General features: G+C 39.8%; 1 non-coding gene across 1 annotated transcript; it reads left to right on the plus strand.

The window, feature by feature from the left end:
- Nucleotides 1-7,051: 7,051 nt before the first annotated feature.
- Nucleotides 7,052-7,159, plus strand: LOC148548994 (small nucleolar RNA R71). The gene has a single exon (XR_015897255.1). It is a non-coding gene; the product is annotated as a small nucleolar RNA R71 (small nucleolar RNA).
- Nucleotides 7,160-21,243: the final 14,084 nt, after the last annotated feature.

A 21,243-nucleotide genomic window follows, 5' to 3' on the forward strand; every position in this document is an offset into this window, starting at 1 on the left:
TAACATGGAAGAGTTTATAAATTAAATTGTCAAAGTAATTAAAAAAGGGAATATTGAACCTGATAAAGAGTTGGAATACTAATCTTGAAATAATAAGAAATCCTAATCCTAAAACCTAAGAGAGAGGAGAGAATCTCTCTCTCTCTAAAGACTACATCTAAACTATGAAAAGTGAATAATTGGAGATCTCTCTCTGAATGGATGCATTCCCCCACTTCATAACCTCTAATCTGTGCCTTCTGGACTTGGATCTGGGCCAAAAAGGGCTTCAGAAATTGCTGGGAGCATTTTTTGTAATTTCTGGTGCGTGGCGTCTGTCACGCGTCCGTGTGGGTCACATTGTCGCGTCATCTGGAGTTTTCCTTATCACGCGTTCGCTTCGGTCATGCGTCTGCGTCATCTATGTTCTGCTCATGGCGCGCGCCCGCGTTAGTCTCACGTTCGCGTCGCTGCCTTTTCGTACTGGGCATGCGGCCGCGTCGTCCATGCGTTCACGTCGCTGCCAGCTTCTTCAAAAACTCCATTTTGTGCTTTCCTTCCATTTTTGTATGTTTCCTTTCCATCCTTTAAGTCATTCCTGCTGGTGTGCAGAAATTGTGATTACACTTTAATTATGTAAAATTCATCGCTCTTTCTTTCCCTGGTAATGGCGCCAAAAACATGATGCCAATACCATGGTTCACAACTTCGCACAACTAACCAGCAAGTGCACTGGGTCGTCCAAGTAATACCTTACGTGAGTAAGGGTCGAATCCCACGGAGATTGTTGGTATGAAGCAAGCTATGGTCACCTTGTAAATCTCAGTCAGGCGGATATAAAATAGTAATGGAGTTTTCGAAAATAATATAATAAAACAGGGATAGAAATACTTATGTAAATCATTGGTGAGAATTTCAGATAAGCGAATAGAGATGCTTTCGTTCCTCTGAACCTCTGCTTTCCTGTTATCTTCATCCAATCAGTCTTACTCCTTTCTATGGCTGGCTTTATGTGATACATCACCACTGTCAATGGCTACTTTCGGTCTTCTCTCGGGAAAATGATCCAAATGCCCTGTCACGGCATGGCTAATCTTCTGGAGGCATCACCCTTGTCAATGGTTTCATCCTATCCTCTCAGTGAAAATGGTCAACGCACCCTGTCACGGCACGGCTATTCATCTGTCGGTTCTCGATCATGCTGGAATAGGATTTACTATCCTTTTGTGTCTGTCACTACGCCCGGCAATCACGAGTTTGAAGCTCGTCACAGTCATTCAGTCATTGAATCCTACTCGGAATACCACGGACAAGGTTTAGACTTTCCGAATTCTCTTGAATGCCGCCATCATTCTAGCTTACACCACGAAGATTCTGGTTAAGAGATCTAAGAGACACTCATTCAGTCTAATGTAGAACGGAAGTGGTTGTCAGGCACGCATTCATGGGTAATGATGATGATTGTCACGTTCATCACATTCAGGTTGAAGTGCGAATGAATATCTTAGAAGCGAAATAAGATGAATTGAATAGAAAACAGTAGTACTTTGCATTAATCCTTGAGGAACAGCAGAGCTCCACACCTTAATCTATGGAGTGTAGAAACTCTACCGTTAAAATTACATAAGTGAAAGGTCCAGGCATGGCCGAATGGCCAGCCCCTTAAAACGTGATCACAGGATCAGAATACAATCCAGGATGTCTAATACAATAGTAAAAGGTCCTATTTATAATAAACTAGTCACTAGGGTTTACAGAAATAAGTAATTGATGCATAAATCCACTTCCGGGGCTCACTTGGTGTGTGCTTGGGCTGAGCTTGAGTGTTACACGTGTAGAGGTCATTCCTGGAGTTGAACGCCAGTTTTGGTGCCAGTTTGGGCGCTCAACTCTGGTTTTGGATCCTTTTCTGGCGCTGGACGCCAGAATTGGGCAGAGAGCTGGCGTTGAACGCCAGTTTGCGTCGTCTATTCTTGACCAAAGTTTGGACTATTATATATTGCTGGAAAGCCCTGGATGTCTACTTTCCAACGCAATTGGAAGCGCGCCATTTCGAGTTCTAGAGCTCCAGAAAATCCACTTTGAGTGCAGAGAGGTCAGAATCCAACAGCATCAGCAGTCCTTCTTCAACCTCTGAATCTGATTTTTGCTCAAGTCCCTCAATTTCAGCCAGAAAATACCTGAAATCACAGAAAAACACACAAACTCATAGTAAAGTCTAGAAATGTGAATTTAACATAAAAAATAATGAAAACATCCCTAAAAGTAACTAGATCCTACTAAAAACATACTAAAAACAATGCCAAAAAGCGTATAAATTATCCGCTCATCACAACACCAAACTTAAATTGTTGCTTGTCCCCAAGCAACTGAAAATCAAATAGGATAAAAAGAAGAGAATATACTATAAATTCCAAACTATCAATGAAACATAGCTTCAATCATATGAGCGGGGCTTATAGCTTTTTGCCTCTTGAATAGTTTTGGCATCTCACTTTATCCATTGAGGTTCAGAATGATTGGCATCTATAGGAACTCAGAGTTCAGATAGTGTTATTGACTCTCCTAGTTCAGTATGATGATTCTTGAACACAGCTATTTTATGAGTCTTGGCCGTGGCCCTAAGCACTTTGTTTTCCAGTATTACCACCGGATACATAAATGCCACAGACACATAATTGGGTGAACCTTTTCAGATTGTGACTCAGCTTTGCTAAAGTCCCCAATTAGAGGTGTCCAGGGTTCTTAAGCACACTCTTTTTTTGCTTTGGACCTTGACTTTAACCGCTCAGTCTCAAGTTTTCACTTGACACCTACACGCCACAAGCACATGGTTAGGGACAGCTTAGTTTAGCCGCTTAGGCCAGAATTTTATTTTTGTAGGCCCTCCTATTCACTGATGCTCAAAGCCTTGGGATCCTTTTTATTTGCCCTTGCCTTTTGGTTTTAAGGGTTATTGGCTTTTTCTGTTTGCTTTTTCTTTTTCTTTCTATTTTTTTTCACTATTTTTTTTTCTGCAAGCTTTGTTCTTTGCTGCTTTTTCTTGCTTCAAGAATCATTTTTATGATTTTTCAGATTATCAAATAACATGTCTCCTAGTCATCATTCTTTCAAGAGCCAACATATTTAACATTCTTAAACAACAACTTCAAAAGACATATGCACTGTTCAAGCATACATTCAGAAAACAAGAAGCATTGTCACCACATCAATATAATTAAACTAAGTTCAAGGATAAATTCGAAACTCATGTACTTCTTGTTCTTTTGAATTAAAACATTTTTCATTTAAGAGAGGTGATGGATTCATAGGACATTCATAACTTTAAGACAAAGTTACTAACTACTAATGATCATGTAATGAAGACACAAACATAGATAAGCACATAACATAGAAAACGAAAAACAGAAGAAATAAGAACAAGGAATGAATCCACCTTAGTGATGGTGGCGTTTCCTTCTTGAGGAACCAATGATGTCCTTGAGCTATTCTATGTCTCTTCCTTGTCTTTGTTGCTCCTCTCTCATTGCTTTTTGATCTTCTCTTATTTCATGGAGCATGATGGAGTGCTCTTGATGTTCCACCCTTAATTGTCCCATGTTGGCACTTAATTCTCCTAGGGAGGTGTTGATTTGCTCCCTATTTTGTGGAGGAAAATGCATTTGAGGCATCTCCGGGATCTCATGGTGATGAGCTTCCTGCGCCTCTTGAGCTCCATGAATGGGCTCTCTTGCTTGCTCCATCTTTTTCTTAGTGATGGGCTTCTCTTTCTTAATAGGAATGTCTCCTTCTATGAAAGCTCCAGCTGAGTAACATAGATGGCAGATAAGATGAGGAAAAGCTAGCCTTGCCATGGGGGATGACTTTTCGGCTATTTTGTAGAGTTCATTAGAGATGGCTTCATGAACTTCTATTTCCTCTCCAATCATGATGCTATGAATCATGATGGCCCGATCCACAGTAACTTCAGATCGGTTGCTAGTGGGAATGATTGAGCATTGAATGAACTCCAACCATCCTCTAGCCACAGGCTTGAGGTCCAATCTTCTTAGTTAAACCGGCTTGCCTTTGGAGTCAATCTTCCATTGAGCTCCTTCCACACATATGTCCATAAGGACTTGGTCCAACCTTTGATTAAAGTTGACCCTTCTAGTGTAGGGGCGTTCATCACCTTGCATCATGGGCAAGTTAAACGCCAACCTCACATTCTCCGGACTAAAATCTAAGTATTTCCCCCGAACCATTGTAACGTAGTTCTTTGGATCCGGGTTCTTACTTTGATCATGGTTCTTGGTGATCCATGCATTGGCATAGAACTCTTGAACCATTAGGATGCCGACTTGTTGGATGGGATTTGTTAGAACTTCCCAACCTCTTCTTTGAATTTCATGTCGGATCTCCGGATACTCATTTCTTTTGAGTTTGAAAGGGACCTCGGGGATCACCTTCTTCTTGGCCACAACATCATAAAAGTGGTCTTGATGGGCTTTGGAGATGAACCTTTCTATCTCCCATGACTTGGAGGTGGAAGCTTTTGTCTTCTCTTTCCCCTTTCTAGAGGATTCTCCGGTCTTAGGTGCCATCAATGGTAATGGAAAAACAAAAAGCTTATGCTTTTACCACACCAAACTTAGAATATTGCTCGCCCTCGAGCAATAAAAGAAAGAATAGAGGAAGAAGAAGAAGAAAATATGGAGAAGAGGGGTGAAGTGTGTTTCGGCCAAGTAGAGAGGAGAGGGTTGTGTTGTGTGAAAATGAGGAAGAATGGAGGGCTATATATAGGGGAGGAAGGGGAGTTAAGGTTCGGCCATTTAGGGTGGGTTTGGGTGGGAAATTGGATTTGAATTTTGAAGGTAGGTGGAGTTTATGAGGTAGGTTTATGGGGAAGAGTGGATGGATGTGAGTGGTGAAGAAGTGATGGGGAAGAGAGATTGAGGTGATTGGTGAAGGGTTTTGGGGAAGAGTATTTATGGGATTGTGTGAAAGAGGGGTGAGAAGAAGTGAGTGGAGGTAGGTAGGGATCCTGTGGGGTCCACAGATCCTGAGGTGTTCAAGGATTTACACCCTTGCACGCAACTCTGGGCGTTCAGCGCCAGGTTGGTGCCCATTTTGGGCGTTCAACGCCCATTTACTGCCATTTCTGGCGTTGAACGCCAGAACCATGCTTGTTCTGGGCGTTCAGCGCCAGGATGCTGCCCATTTTGGGCGTTCAGCGCCAGAACCATGCTCTGTTCTGGCGTTGAACGCCAGGCAGATGCTTCCTCCAGGGTGTGATTTTTCTTCTGCTGTTTTGGATTCTGTTTTTAATTTTTCTATTTATTTTGTGACTCCACATGATCATGAACCTATAAAGACATATAACTAAGAAAAATATTGTTAGATAAAAATTGGGTTGCCTCCCAACAAGCGCTTCTTTAATGTCAATAGCTTGACAGTGGGCTCTCATAGAGCCTCACAGATGTTCAGAGCATTGTTGAGACTCTCCAACACCAAACTTAGAGTTTGACTGTGGGGGCTTTGGTTGACTCTGCTTTGAGAGAAGCTTTTTCTGCTTCCTCTCCATGGATGCAGAGAGAGATCCTTGAGTTGTAAACACAAGGTTGTCTTTATTTAATTGAAGGATCAATTCTCCTCTGTCCACATCAATCACAGCTCTTGCTGTGGCCAGGAAAGGTCTTCCTAGGATGATGGATTCATCCTCTTCCTTTCCAGTATCCAGGACTATGAAATCAGCAGGGATGTAAAGTCCTTCAACCTTTACTAACACGTCCTCTACTTGTCCATAAGCCTGTTTTCTTGAGTTATCTGCCATCTCTAATGAGATTTTAGCAGCTTGCACCCCATAGATTCCCAGTTTCTCTATTACAGAGAGGGGCATGAGGTTTATCCCTGAACCAAGGTCACACAGAGCCTTAAAGATCATGGTGCCTATGGTACAAGGTATTATGAACTTTCCAGGATCCTGTCTCTTCTGAGGCAATGTCAGTTGATCCAGATCACTTAATTCATTGGTGAACAAGGGAGGTTCATCTTCCCAAGTCTCAATACCAAATAATTTGGCATTCAGCTTCATGATTGCACCAAGGAACTTGGCAGCTTGCTCTTCAGTAACATCCTCATTCTCTTCAGAAGATGAGTACTCATCAGAGCTCATAAATGGCATAAGGAGGTTCAATGGAATCTCTATGGTCTCTATATGAGCCTCAGAGTCCTTTGGTTCCTCAGAGGGAAGCTCCTTATTGATCACTGGACGTCCCAGGAGGTCTTCCTCCTTGGGATTCACGTTCTCTCCTTCCCTTACAGGTTCAGCCATGGTGCTTATGTTAATGGCCTTGCACTCTCCTTTTGGATTCTCTTCTGTATTACTTGGGAGAGTACTAGGAGGGATTTCAGTGATCCTTTTACTCAGCTGGCCCACTTGTGCTTCCAAATTTCTAATGGAAGACCTTGTTTCATTCATGAAACTCACAGTGGCCTTAGATAGATCAGAGACTAAGTTTGCTAAATTAGAAGTATTTTGTTCAGAGTTCTCTGTCTGTTGCTGAGTGGATGATGGAAAAGGTTTATTATTGTTAAACCTGTTTCTTCCACCATTATTAAAGCCTTGTTGAGGCCTTTGATCCTTCCATGAGAGATTTGGATGATTTCTCCATGATGGATTATAGGTGTTTCCATAAGGTTCACCTAAGTAATTCACCTCTGGTATTGCAGGGTTTTCAGGATCATAAACTTCTTCTTCATAAGAAGCCTCTTGAGTACTATTGGATGCAGCTTGCATTCCATTCAGACTCTGAGAAATCATATTGACTTGCTGAGTCAATATTTTGTTCTGAGCCAATATGGCATTCAGAGTATCAACTTCAAGAACTCCCTTCTTCATAGGCGTCCCATTACTCACAGGATTCCTCTCAGAAGTGTACATGAACTGGTTATTTGCAACCATATCAATGAGTTCTTGAGCTTCTGCAGGCATTTTCTTTAGGTGAATGGATCCACCTTCAGAAGTATCCAATGACATCTTTGATAGCTCAGATAAACCATCATAGAATATATCCAGGATGGTCCATTCTGAAAGCATGTCAGAAGGACACTTTTTGGTCAACTGTTTGTATCTTTCCCAAGCTTCATAGAGGGATTCACCATCTTTTTGTTTGAAGGTTTGAACATCCACTCTAAGCTTGCTCAGCTTTTGAGGAGGAAAGAACTTGGCTAAGAAAGCCGTGACCAGCTTATCCCAAGAGTTCAGGCTGTCTTTGGGTTGATAGTCCAACCACACTCTAGCTCTGTCTCTTACAGCAAAAGGGAAAAGCATGAGCCTGTAGACTTCAGGATCCACTCCATTAGTCTTAACAGTATCACATATCTGCAAGAATTCAGTTTAGAACTGAAAAGGATCTTCGGATGGAAGTCCATGAAACTTGCAGTTCTGCTGCATCAGAGAAACTAGCTGAGGTTTCAGCTCAAAATTGTTTGCTCCAATGGCAGGAATGGAGATGCTTCTTCAATGTAAATTGGAATTTGGTGCAGTAAAGTCACCAAGCATCTTCCTTACATTATTATTATTTTCGGCTGCCATCTCCTCTTCCTGTTCGAAAATTTCTGACAGGTGCTTGCTGGTTTGTTGTAATTCAGCTTCTCTTAGTTTTCTCTTCAGAGTCCTTTCAGGTTCTGGATCTGCTTCAACAAGAATATTCTTGTCCTTGCTCCTGCTCATATGACAAAGAAGAGGGCACAGAAAAATAATAATAATAGAGATCCTTTTTTTTTAGTAAGGGAGAGATGTTAGTAGATGAATAAACAAATAGAAGGAGATGAGAGAGAAGAAAATTTTCGAAAATTATTTTTGAAAAAGGAGTTAGTGATTTTCGAAAATAGTTTTTGAAAAAGGTTAGTAATTTTCGAAAATTAAAATTAAAAATTGAAATAATTAGTTAATTAAAAAGAAATTTTGAAAAAGAGGGAAGATATTTCCGAAAATGAGAGAGAGAGAGAATTAGTTAGGTGGTTTTGAAAAAGATAAGAAACAAACAAAAAGTTAGTTAGTTAGTTGAAACAAATTTTAAAAATCAATTTTGAAAAGATAAGAAGATAGGAAGTTAGAAAAGATATTTTGAAATCAAATTTTTGAAAAAGATAAGATAAGAAGATATTTTTGAAAAGATATGATTGAAATTAGTTTTTGAAAAAGATTTGATTTTTAAAATCACAATTAATGACTTGATTCACAAGAAATCACAAGGTATGATTCTATAACTTAAAGTTTGAATCTTTCTTAATAAGTAAGTAACAAACTTGAAATTTTTGAATCAAAACATTAATTGATTATGTTATTTTCGAAAATTTGATATAAAAATAAGAAAAAGATTTTTGAAAAATATTTTTGGAATTTTCGAAAATAACTAAGAAATTTGAAAAAGATTTGATTTTTGAAAAAGATTTTGAAAAAGGTGAGATTTTTAAATTGAAAATTTTGATTTGACTCATGAAAACAACTAGATTTTAAAAAATTTTGAAAGAGTCAAATCTAATTTTTGAAATTTTAAGAGAGAAAAAGGGAAAGATATTTTTTTATTTTTGAATTTTTATGATGAGAGAGAAAAACAGAAAAATGATGCAATGCATGAAATTTTTAGATTAAAACAATGAATGCATGCAAGAATGCTATGAATGTCAAGATGAACACCAAGAACACTTTGAAGATCATGATGAACATCAAGAACACATTTTTGAAAAAAAAAATTTAATGCAAAGAAAACATGCAAGACACCAAACTTAGAATTCTTTAATGCTTAGACACTAAGAATTCAAGAATGCATATGAAAAACAAGAAAAGACACAAAATATGCAAATACAAAGATCAAACAAGAAGACTTACCAAGAACAACTTGAAGATCATGAAGAACACTATGAATGCATGATTTTTTTTGAAAAATGCAAGATGCACATGCAATTGACACCAAACTTATAACATGACTCAAGACTCAAACAAGAACACAAAAAATATTTTTGATTTTTATGATTTTCTAATTTTTTTGTATATTTTTTATTTTTTTATTTTATTTTTTTTTTCGAAAATTATTTGAAAAACAAAAATAAGGATTTCAAAATTTTCAATATGAATTCTAGGAATCTTATGCTCTAAAGCTCCAATCAAAGGGTCAGGCATGGCTTAATAGCCAGCCAAGCTTTAGTATGTAACTCAGACATGACACGTCTAACATGCCCTACAGTCGTATTAGATATGGCTTTACAGCCAGCCATGCTTCATGAAACACTAGAATTCATTCTTTAAAAATTCTGAAGAAAATTACATTTTTGAAAACACATTTTTTTTTGAAAACAAAGGGAAAATTTTTGAAAGAATTTCAGATAATTGGTGATAGAAATACTATAATAAAACAGGGATAGAAATACTTATGTAAATCATTGGTGAGAATTTCAGATAAGCGAATAGAGATGCTTTCGTTCCTCTGAACCTCTGCTTTCCTGCTATCTTCATCCAATCAGTCTTACTCCTTTCCATGGCTGGCTTTATGTGATACATCACCACTGTCAATGGCTACTTTCAGTCTTCTCTCAGGAAAATGATCCAAATGCCCTGTCACGGCACGGCTAATCGTCTGGAGGCATCACCCTTGTCAATGGTTTCATCCTATCCTCTCAGTGAAAATGGTCAACGCACCCTGTCACGGCACGGCTATTCATCTGTCGGTTCTCGATCATGCTGGAATAGGATTTACTATCCTTTTGCGTCTGTCACTACGCCCGGCAATCACAAGTTTGAAGCTCGTCACAGTCATTCAGTCATTGAATCCTACTCGGAATACCACAGATAAGGTTTAGACTTTCCGGATTCTCTTGAATGCCACCATCATTCTAGCTTACACCACGAAGATTCTGGTTAAGAGATCTAAGAGACACTCATTCAGTCTAATGTAGAACGGAAGTGGTTGTCAGGCACGCGTTCATGGGGAATGATGATGATTGTCACGTTCATCACATTCAGGTTGAAGTGCGAATGAATATCTTAGAAGTGAAATAAGATGAACTGAATAGAAAACAGTAGTACTTTGCATTAATCCTTGAGGAACAGCAGAGCTCCACACCTTAATCTATGGAGTGTAGAAACTCTACCGTTAAAATTACATAAGTGAAAGGTCCAGGCATGGCCGAATGGCCAACCCCCTAAAATGTGATCACAGGATCAGAATACAATCCAGGATGTCTAATACAATAGTAAAAGGTCCTATTTATAATAAACAAGTCCCTAGGGTTTACATAAATCCACTTCCGGGGCCCACTTGGTGTGTGCTTAGGCTGAGCTTGAGTGTTACACGTGTAGAGGTCATTCCTGGAGTTGAACGCCAGTTTTGGTGCCAGTTTGGGCGTTCAACTCTGGTTTTGGATCCTTTTCTGGCGCTGAATGCCAGAATTAGGCAGAGAGCTGGCGTTGAATGCCAGTTTGCGTCGTCTATTCTTGACCAAAGTATAGACTATTATATATTGCTGGAAAGCCCTGGATGTCTACTTTCCAACGCAATTGGAAGCGCGCCATTTAGAGTTCTGTAGCTCCAGAAAATCAACTTTGAGTACAGGGAGGTCAGAATCCAACAGCATCAGCAGTCCTTCTTCAACCTCTGAATCTGATTTTTGCTGAAGTCCCTCAATTTCAGCCTAAAAATACCTAAAATCACAGAAAAACACACAAACTCATAGTAAAGTCCAGAAATGTGAATTTAACATAAAAACTAATGAAAACATCCCTAAAAGTAACTAGATCCTACTAAAAACATACTAAAAACAATGCCAAAAAGCGTATAAATTATCCGCTCATCACCTGCCTTAGAAGATCTGAAACTACTCAACACATAAATCACGGCATCGAATGGTAATAAAGAGTAATTAAAATAAATAATTTTAAAGCATAGGAAACATGTATGTCACATATATTACATAATAAGGAAGGAAAAGTAAAACCATGCAATTTACATGAATAAGTGGGTGAAAGATTGAATAAATCTCTTGAATTGAGCACAATATATATCATAAAATATGTGTTTATCAACCTCCCCACACTTAAACAATAGCATGTCCTCATGCTAAGTCCAAGATAAAGAGTAAGGTAAGATTAAAGTGGTGGAATCTCATGCAATGCGATCTATCCTAAATGCAACTACCTAAATGAATCATGCAATTCTAATTTGTTATTCACTTGTATATAAAACTTACATGTAGTTAAATTAATTCACATTCTCAAGGAATCAAATATGCATAGCCAAACCTAGATAATGTTAAAGCACTTTTACAATTGAGATGTAAAAAGTATTTTTTTAAACTTGCAAGACAATTAACAATTTAAGCAGAGATATATGGTGATGAGCTATTGAACCCTCACTGGATTTGGTGTTTACTCTCTAGTCACTCAGTGTTTATTAGGTTAATCACTCTATTCTTCTTTTTATCCTTACTTTCTATAGCTTTGTTCTTCATCTAACCAATCAACAATTATAGAATACAGACATACAAAAATCATGAGGTCTTTTTCAAGGTCGTAATGGGGCCAAGGTAAAGGTAAGGGTATATGTATAAGGCTAAGTGAGCTAATAAGTGAATCCTTGATTAGTCTAAGATCTCACCTAACATACATATTTTGTAATTCAAAGCTTCTTAACCTATTTGCCCAGATTTTTCTCACTTTGTATTGCAAGCTCATTAACTTAAATTTTATCCCAGGTGTATTAATTCTTTTTATTATATATATATATATATATATATATATATATTTCAATTGGGGAATTTTTGTATCCCTTTTATTTAAATAAAAATTTTTTTTAATGCACATGGTAATTCAATTGATTTCACATGAGCATGCTTCCCAAAATGTTTATTTTGAGTATTTTTATTCTTTTTAACTTTCTACCCTGGTTTCTATCATCCATGTTCTCATAAAGTTCCTCCCACTTAAACGATACACAATTTCTATCTTAAGCTAACCAAGGATTCAACTTGGAATTTTTATTTTGTTTTTTTGCTTAAGGCTAGTAATGTGGTTTATAGAACAAGAGGGGATTAAAAAGCTCAAGGGGGCTAACAAGGGTGATGTAAAAGGTAGGCTAAGTTGGGATAAGTAAGCTAAACAAGTAATGGCCTTAATCATCTCTTAGTATGTATCTATACTCTATAATTGGACATATAGATTAAAACAAACCAAAAAACATCAGAATAAAAAAGAAGGGCGAAACACACAGGAATAAAAATTATGGTTTGAATGTAACCATACAATTAAGCTCAAAACGCGCAGGCTGTGTGTTCTCTAGCTCAAAAAAAATCATATATCAGTTATACATGTCATGCAAGTAGAAATTAAGAGTTCCCATTATTCTCAATGTAAAATTTTTGGGTGGCTTTAAAGTTTTAGTGTTCCTCCTTGATGAAATGTTGTTAACTAACTAACATGTTATGTTCTATATACAAGGTGTATGGATTGTTTTTATTCTGTTAAAGTCTCTAGTTTACTTTCTTTTTATTTTCAATTTAAACCAACTATCACATGCTAAAAGGGTAAACTATACTAATTAATCCACATATTCTATAACTAATAAGTTGGAATTGCAACTAAACTAACTGGCTAATGGTATAAACTAAAGTGAAAAATGCAGAAAGTAGAGTAAAAACATATGAAAATAACAATGTATAAGTACTGAAAGATAAAAATAAAAATAAAGATAAAAATACAGAAAAATAACCAAAATAAAATAAAAGAGTCTGTAGTGGTTCACCAAAAAATACGCCAGAGATGGCAACCTCCCCACACTTAAAATAAAGCATCGTCATCGATGCTCACTCAAGCTGGGTGTGAAGGAGTATCATCACTGGAAGGATGGGCTGCTGGAGTCTCGATGGTGGCCTGAGGATCTGCAGACTGGATGAGCGTGCGAAGATCCGTCTGCTGTAGAGGAGGCTCTGACTGGATAGGAATCTCTGGATCTACGGCCTGTATCTGGTGTGGCTCCCCCTGCTATGGCGCAGCCTGCTCCGGTCCTGCCTGTGCAGCCTGGGTGGGGGTCTCCTCCTCGTGAGCATCCTCCTCCACCTCAGATGTACCAGAAGGGGTGTCAGGCTCGGAGGGAATTTCGCCGCCGGAACGGATCATCAACTTGACGTGCTCATAGTGTCGCTTGTTGCGACGCTCCATACGATCCAAGCGGGCGAAGAGGCGATGCACCAAATGGTAAATAGGCTCAGGAGCAGCTGGAGGTGTAGTGGGTGGGCAGGTGCAACAGTGGAAGAAGAGGGGGCAGCTGAAGGTGTGGCTGTCTCATCAGAAGCAGTAAGGAATGAAGGTCTGTAGCCTAAAGCCAGAAAGTTCCTGCTGTGAGGAATGATCTTCTTGCAGTCTGCAGCAGGTGGCTTCTCATCAGCATCCTTCCAAGGCACGTCAGCTCGACGGCCTAGCTGGGTGACCAGGTAAGGGAAAGGGAGGGTGCCTCTGACATGGACCCTGGCCATATAGTGCCGGATGAATTGTGGCAGGTACAGGTCCTTATCCTCCATCACACACCAGAGGAGGGTGATCATAGCAGCATGCAGCTCCGTCTCATGAGTGCTCGGCATAATAAAGTTACTCAGGATCTGGTGCCAGAGCCGAGCCTCATCATTCAAGTATATCCGCTTGATTTCTTTAGGCATGGTGGTGTTCTTACCCATGACCCATGGGACAGTAGGGTCAAGGGCTATCCTCTCCTTGACAGCATCCCAGTCGAATCTCAGAAACCTCATATCCTCTTCAGCATTTTGGTAACCATCAGGCTGATCTGACTTAGGCTGAAGGCGCAGAATATCCTCAATGGCCTCTTCAGTGACCAGTATCTATTTCCCTCTGAGGTGCACTGTATCTAGGGAAGTCTTGAAATAATTGCAGTAAAACTCTCTTACCCAAGAAGCATTGACCTCAGTCAAATTTCTCTCCAAGAAGAACCAGCCTCTTTGTTTGATCTGATCGGAGGTGTACTGCTGTAGTTCTTCTGGAATTTTCAAAGTCCACTCCAGGTACAGATTTCTGGAGGTAGCAAACACTGGATACTTCAGCTCACAGTATCGGTTTGCAAACTTAATTGGATCATTGGCAGGGAGGAGCTGGTCAGCCTTCTCCTGCGGGGTAAAGTGCTTCTCCCGCCAGGAGTCATCATGCATAAGCTCCAGGAGAGACATAGAGGATTCACCTCTTTTCCATTTGCCAGTTGTTGCCTTTCCTTTTCCTTTTCTTTGAGTGTCAGACATCCTGAAAAACAGAAATCTAGGATATAACAAAAGCAAGAAAACAAGTAGGCAAATAACAAGATAAGCACAAAGTGGCAAAAGAGTAGTAGAATAATGAAATGAGTTGAATAATTATGCATTTTGGAGTGTGTTGGAGTTTAAAAAGCTGAGATGAGAAAGTTCAATCCAAAATGTAATATAAATAGAATTTATGTTAATTAGGAAAAACCATAATCATGCCTTTAGTTAAAAAGTAAAAGGAAGGAGTTAGTCAAAAAGCAGAGGGGGTTGTTAGAAAGTTAAAGGTGGTTTTAAATTGAAAAAGAGGTTAGAAAGCAAAAATCAGTGAGTTAGTAAAAAGAAAGTCAGAGTAAGTGGCATGATGATTGGTTTTTAAGTAACAAGAATTTCACAATTTGAAGCAATAGACAACTCATATTCAAGCAAGGAAATCAAGTTGTTGATGATTCATATAGATATACCAATAACGAAAATTTGAAATCAAATCATCAATAATGTGATTTCTTAACCAGGAAAACAAAAGGAATAAGAATGCTGGCCCGTGCATTCATGAATTGGTTTTGGAAGAGCTAAGGAATGCAAAATTGAAAATGCCAAAACTAATACATGAATGAGAATCAAAATGATTTACAGAAAATTGGACAGCATTCCGGCAAAAATTGGATGTTCCCGGAAAATAAACAGCAGCATAATAGTTCATATAAATTAAAATAAAGCCTCGAATAGAGATAGATAATATGAACATGAAAGAGCAGTCGCAATAGCAGCATGAACAGTAAGAACATCATATAAACAATACTTAGATCACAGCAACAACAGAATTGCAAAAATTATAAAACAAGTAGCAAGAATAGCGTAATTAATCAGGCCTAAATCCACTAATCACATCCTAGCTACCTAACCACCTATAATCCACTACAAACATGCATCTCTAACTATCCTAAATTTAAACATAAACTGAAAAAAAAATATGCAAATAACTATGAATGAAAGAAAGGTGGCGTTCGGCGGAACATGGTAGGCGTATGAACTAAGCTAAGGAACTGAGAGATGGCGGGGGTGTGGTTACGGTGGTGCTGCGGTGGCGTAGGGTGGCGCGGCGTCAAACCTTGGTGGCGGCAGGGATGGTGTTGTGGTGTTGGGTGAGGGCTGGGGTGGTTAAGGGGGAAGGAAGGGAGGGGGTGGTGGTGGTGAGAGGCACGGCGGTGACGGCGCGGTAGTGGTGGTGTTTGCGGAGGGGGCAGCGGTGGTGGAGGGAAGAAGAGAAGAGAAAGAGAAGAAAGAGAGGGAAGGAAGAAGGGGGTGGCGTCGCGGTCGTGGCTGGGTGGCCGACGGTGGTACGGCCGGTGGAGTTGGTTGGGGTGGTGGTGGTGGGCGCAGGGGAGGGTTGCAGAGAAGAAAGGGAGAAGAAGGGGAATGGGGGGTGCGACAGGGTAGGGTTTCACGTCTCTGGGGGTTAGTGAATTTAGATCCACGTAAACGTGTGGGGCACGCGGTAGCGTGGCTTGGCTGGACGGGGGGGTTGACGCGATCGCGTGAGTGATGCGATCGCATGGAATGAGTAAAAGGATGAATGACGCGGTCGCGTGAGGCATGCGACCGCGTCGCTGGAAATTGTGCTAAACGCACAATTCCAGCGTCATTTCAGTGCAACTCTCTGTCTTCTTTGGGGTGTTGTGAAATCCACGCGATTCGTGCAAGTGATGGGTTTTGTGCAAGTGATGCGTTCGCGTGATGGACGCGAACGCGTGGGTCATTTTGTGCTAAACGCACATCAGCCGCACGACTCTAGCCCAGATTTCTGGGCGTTGGATTTTTACGCCGATTTCCAGATCACGCGGCCGCGTGAATGACGCGGACGCGTGGGGGTGTTTTTCGCAACTGACGCGAACGCTTTAGTGATGCGATCGCATCGCACGCCTTCTCTCTTCTCTCTTCTCTCTTTTTTTTTAACATGAATGTATGCAATTATGCAGTATGCAATGCGAAATGCAAATGTTATGAATAGCATCCAGGTTCAATAAAAATACTATAACATAAAATCAAACAGTACGAAATAAAAATTGAAAAAGGAACGACCATACCATGGTGGGTTGTCTCCCACCTAGCACTTTTAGTTAAAGTCCTTAAGTTGGAAATTGGATGAGCTTCCTGTTATGGCGGCTTATGCTTAAATTCATCTAGAAATCTCCACCAATTTTTGGAATGCCAACAGCCTCCGAGATCCCAAACTAGGCATGTGAAGCTTTTGAGCAGCTTCAAACAGGTCCTTAGGCTCCCGGGGTGACGAATGTTAGAATATTTGCCAGGATCCCAAACCTTGCTTTTAAATCCGCCTTCGTATTGATCTATATTTTTCCATCCGGGCGGTTCAGAAATTAGATTCTCACCAAGATGACCAAACGTTTTCCGAGATCCATTCGATTGAACATGAGACCAATCCGTGCACTTCGAGTTGAAGCGTGGAACCTTATTGAACCTTGTGCACCAACTCTGAGTACGAGCCATTTCCCTCCTACTCTTAAAGCCGCAGAGAGCTCTAAGCTGGCCATCTGTTTCAAGCAAACCATATTCAAGTGAAAAAATAAAGTTAAAGGGTAAGGATTGTACCCACTTGAAGCTTGTATTGGGTGGTAGTGGCCTTGGGATAGGTGTTTCCAGTGGTTCTGTAAGTTCTACTCCCTTGTAATCTTCTGTGAATTTCTCCACTTCCTTACAAAATTCTTCAAATGCAACATCGTCCTGATCAAAGTCTTCTATGTCTTCCTCATCACTCAAGTCATAAGCTGGAGGTTGAGAGAAATCTACCTCTGCATCATCTTCGTATTCACTCGGGGAAGATTCTTCAATCTCGGAGAATTCACTTGCGGATGCAAGTTCATTACTAGGAGAACTTGACTTGAGATTATCATCATCAAGGAAACTGGTGTCTTGGGTCATTCCGTCTAGTTCCTCATAAAATACCTGCCTTGGGGTTTGTGCACTATCCTCCTTAGTATCAATTGTAACGTCCTTGACGGAATTCTTCGCAACTCTGGGTTCCCATGGAGGTTCAACATCTCCTAAATCTTCAATCAGTACTTCTTCTTCTTGGGTAATTTGAGCTTCCTCCAATTGTTCCAGAACAAAGTTATGCTCATTACTGCCCACTGGAGTTTCTAGTGTCTCCTTCATACTACGTTCGTCATTAGATTCTCCGCATAAAGCTATTGGAGTTCCTTGAGGGTTTAAACGTCTGGAAGATAATTGATGTATTGCTTGCTCCAGCTGATGAAGGATTGTATGAAGTTGATCTACTGTTTCCTTGAGGCGAGCCTGTGATTCTCGAGGTGATGGATTTGGACATGGTACATAGGGAAGTGGTGGTGTTTGGGAGTAATTGGATTGGAATTGGGGTAGATAAGGATCGTATGGTGGTGAATGGTGAAAAGGAGCTTGTGAGTGTGGTGGTCCAAAGTTATGTTAAGAGGATGGTCTATAGGCACAGGGTGGGGCTTGTTGGTAGTTACAAGGCTGTCCACCATATCTATTAGCTTGGTTTGCATTGTATAATGGTCTTTGTCCATGATATCTTGGAGGGTGTTGTTGCCTAAAGGGTTGATCAAATCCTCTCGGCTCCATCCATCTTTGATTGCTTAGACCTTGATGCATATTCCTGTTATAGCTTTCACTCCTTTCAATAATATTAGAACCAAACTCAAATCGAGAGGGGTGAGAATTCATAATGGCAAAAAAATAAAAAGGAAAAAACAAAAACAATTAAACAAATAAAAGAAAAATATTTACAATAATCAATAATAAGGCACACGATTGCAGTTCTCCGGCAACGGCGCCATTTTGAAGAGAGGAACTTTTGCATGGTCTAGAATTCAGAATAAATTCCTGTTGCAATTATAGCTTCTAGACCACGCAAAAGTTCCTCTCTTCAAAATGGCGTCTAGAATTCAGAATAAATTTCCGTTGCAAGTATAGCTTCTAAACCAACAAAAGTCATTTCTTACAAACGTTTTGGTTGTCACAAGTAACAAACCCCTAAATAAATTGATAACCGAAGTATTTAAACCTCGGGTCGTCTTCTCAAGGAACTGCAGGGAGGTATGTTCTTATTATTGGTTATGAGTTTTGTAAATTGGGGTTTTGAAGGTGAGGAACAAGTAATTTAAATGACAAATGAAATAAATAAATAACTGTAAAATAAACTCTTGGCAGGGTATGAGAAATTGGAAGTCCTATCCTAGTTATCCTTATCAATGGTGATGAGAATTGAGTTTTAATCCCACTTAGTTAGCCTTTACTGAAGCAAAGGAAGGTCAAGTGGACCAATTAGTTTGATCCTCAGGTCCTAGTCAATTCCTAAGAAAGAACTAGAGTTATTGGAGTTTAATTCAATTAGCAAAAACAAAAATTATCAATCACGTTGAGTTTGACAACTCATGAGTTACCAATTACTTAACCAAAGCCAAAAGGGGAAAAGTAAACTTACTCGAATAAAGATGTCTTCAGATTGGAAGCAACAGTAACATAAATAAAAGAAAGCAATCATAAACTGAAATACCTCAAATAATATTAATTAAGAGAATCATATGTAACATGGAAGAGTTCATAAATTAAATTGTCAAAGTAATTAAAAAAGGGAATATTGAACCTGATAAAGAGTTTGAATACTAATCTTGAAATAATAAGAAATCCTAATCATAAAACCTAAGAGAGAGGAGAGAACCTCTCTCTCTAAAGACTACATCTAAACTATGAAAAGTGAATAATTGGAGATCTCTCTCTGAATGGATGCATTCCCCCACTTCATAACCTCTAATATGTGCCTTCTGGACTTGGATCTGGGCCAAAAAGGGCTTCAGAAATCGCTGAAAGCGTTTTCTGTAATTTCTGGTGCGTGTCGTCTGTCACGCGTCCGCGTGGGTCACGCGGTCGCGTCATCTGGAGTTTTCCTTATCACGCGTTTGCTTCGGTCATGCGTTCGCGTCATCTATGTTCTGCTCATGGCGCGCGCCCGTGTCAGTCACGCGTTCGCGTCGCTGCCTTTTCGTACTGGGCATGCGGTCGCGTCATCCATGCGTTCGCGTCGCTACCAGCTTCTTCAAAAACTCCATTTTGTGCTTTCCTTCCATTTTTGTATGTTTTCTTTCCATCCTTTAAGTCATTCCTGCCTTAGAAGATCTGAAACTACTCAACACACAAATTACGGCATCGAATGGTAATAAAGAGTAATTAAAATAAATAATTTTAAAGCATAGGAAACATGTACTTCACATATATTACATAATAAGGAAGGGAAAGTAAAACCATGCAATTTACATGAATAAGTGGGTGAAGGATTGAATAAATCTCTTGAATTAAGCACAATATATATCATAAAATATGTGTTTATCATTGTCCCTCCAGCCATGGTTAGAATTATCCTTCTAGCCTTGATTGGAGTTGTCCTGCCATCCATGGTTATAGTTGCCACTTCGGTTGTAGTTGCCAACTTGTTGATTGTATCCTTGATTCGGGCGGTCATAGAAGTTGTGAGTGGCTACCACAGTGTTGTCTTCCTGTTGGAGTTGCGGATATTCATCAGTATAATGACTATAATCAGCACCGATCCCGCATACTCTTTGTGGAACCAACTGTTGGCTTTGTTGTGGTGGGAGAGGCTGAGCTTGTTGTGCTTGTTGTTGATTCAACTGTATCTGTTTTAGCAGGTTGGTAATTTCACATATACTCTGTGTGAGAGCAGTAGTTTCAATGCTAGAAGAAACTTCGGCGACAGCTTTGGGATGGTTGCGCCTCTGTCTGTGATTCCTAGTGGACTCAGCTAAGTCGCTAATCAGCTGCCATGCTTCATCTGCGATTTTGTACTTTTTCAAAGAACCTTTACTAGCACTTTCCAGTGTAGTCTTATCCTGGGGGTTCATGCCTTGAGTGAAGTAGCTGATCAATACTAGTCTATCAATCATGTGATGGGAACATGCGTCCAGGAGATTGTTGAAGCACTCCCAATATTCGTAGAGAGTCTTGGATTCACCTTGAATAATCATTGAAATCTCTTTCTTCAATCTATCAGTAACTTCAGCTGGAAAGTATTTTTCCAAAAATTCTCTTCTAAGCGTATCCCAGTTAGTAACAGTTGCTTCAGGTTGGGTGTAGTACCATTCCCTCGCTTTTCCCTCAAGAGAAAATGGGAAGGCGGTTAACAGAATAGAAGTTTTATCTGCACCATGACGTCTAACAGTAGAACAGGCTGTCTGGAAATCCCGAAGGTGCTTGATAGGCTCTTGAGCAGGTAAGCCATGAAACTTGGGCATCAAGTTAATTAGTGCAGTCTTTAGTTCAAAATATGCAGCCAGATTTGGATGACGCACTTGATACAGTTGCAGTGTGAAGTTTGGGGCTCCTGCCTCCTGGAGAGTAATTCTCCTAGGTTCTGCCATGTCACCTGCACGTGAATCAACTGAATCTGTAGTAAATGAGCTTGTCTCGCTCTCAGATAGCGGCTCAGATTCACCCTCAGATGAGATTGGTAAATCGATAACAATCACTTCACCACCCTCAGAGGCTAACCGACGTCGAGTTCGTCTAATATGTGAAAGAGTTCTTTCAATTTCAGGGTCAAATGGGACTAAACTCGGATCAGGAAATGAACGCGTCATTCAATGAGAAAGACATGAAGCTCATGGCAACAGAAATAAAAATAAAATATGCAAATAAAAATAAAAATATGTACACTAATTAATAATCTAGCACACTATTGTAACTCCCCGGCAACGGCGCCAAAAATTGATGGACTGACAGAAGTTAACCAATTAAGAGATTTCAAATAAGAGAATAGCATTGCACGTATAGCTCTTAACCAACTAAGATCCGCCTCACCAATTTAAAAAGGGCTGTCACAAATTTTAGAAATAAAAATACTGGAGTATGAGTCCCAGGTCGTCTCCCAACGAGTTGCAGGAAAGAGTGCTAATTTATTAATCAGAAAATTCT

This window comes from Arachis ipaensis, chromosome B8 (genome assembly GCF_059453495.1).
Source record: "Arachis ipaensis isolate K30076 ecotype BB chromosome B8, ASM5945349v1, whole genome shotgun sequence".
Lineage (NCBI taxonomy): Eukaryota > Viridiplantae > Streptophyta > Magnoliopsida > Fabales > Fabaceae > Arachis > Arachis ipaensis.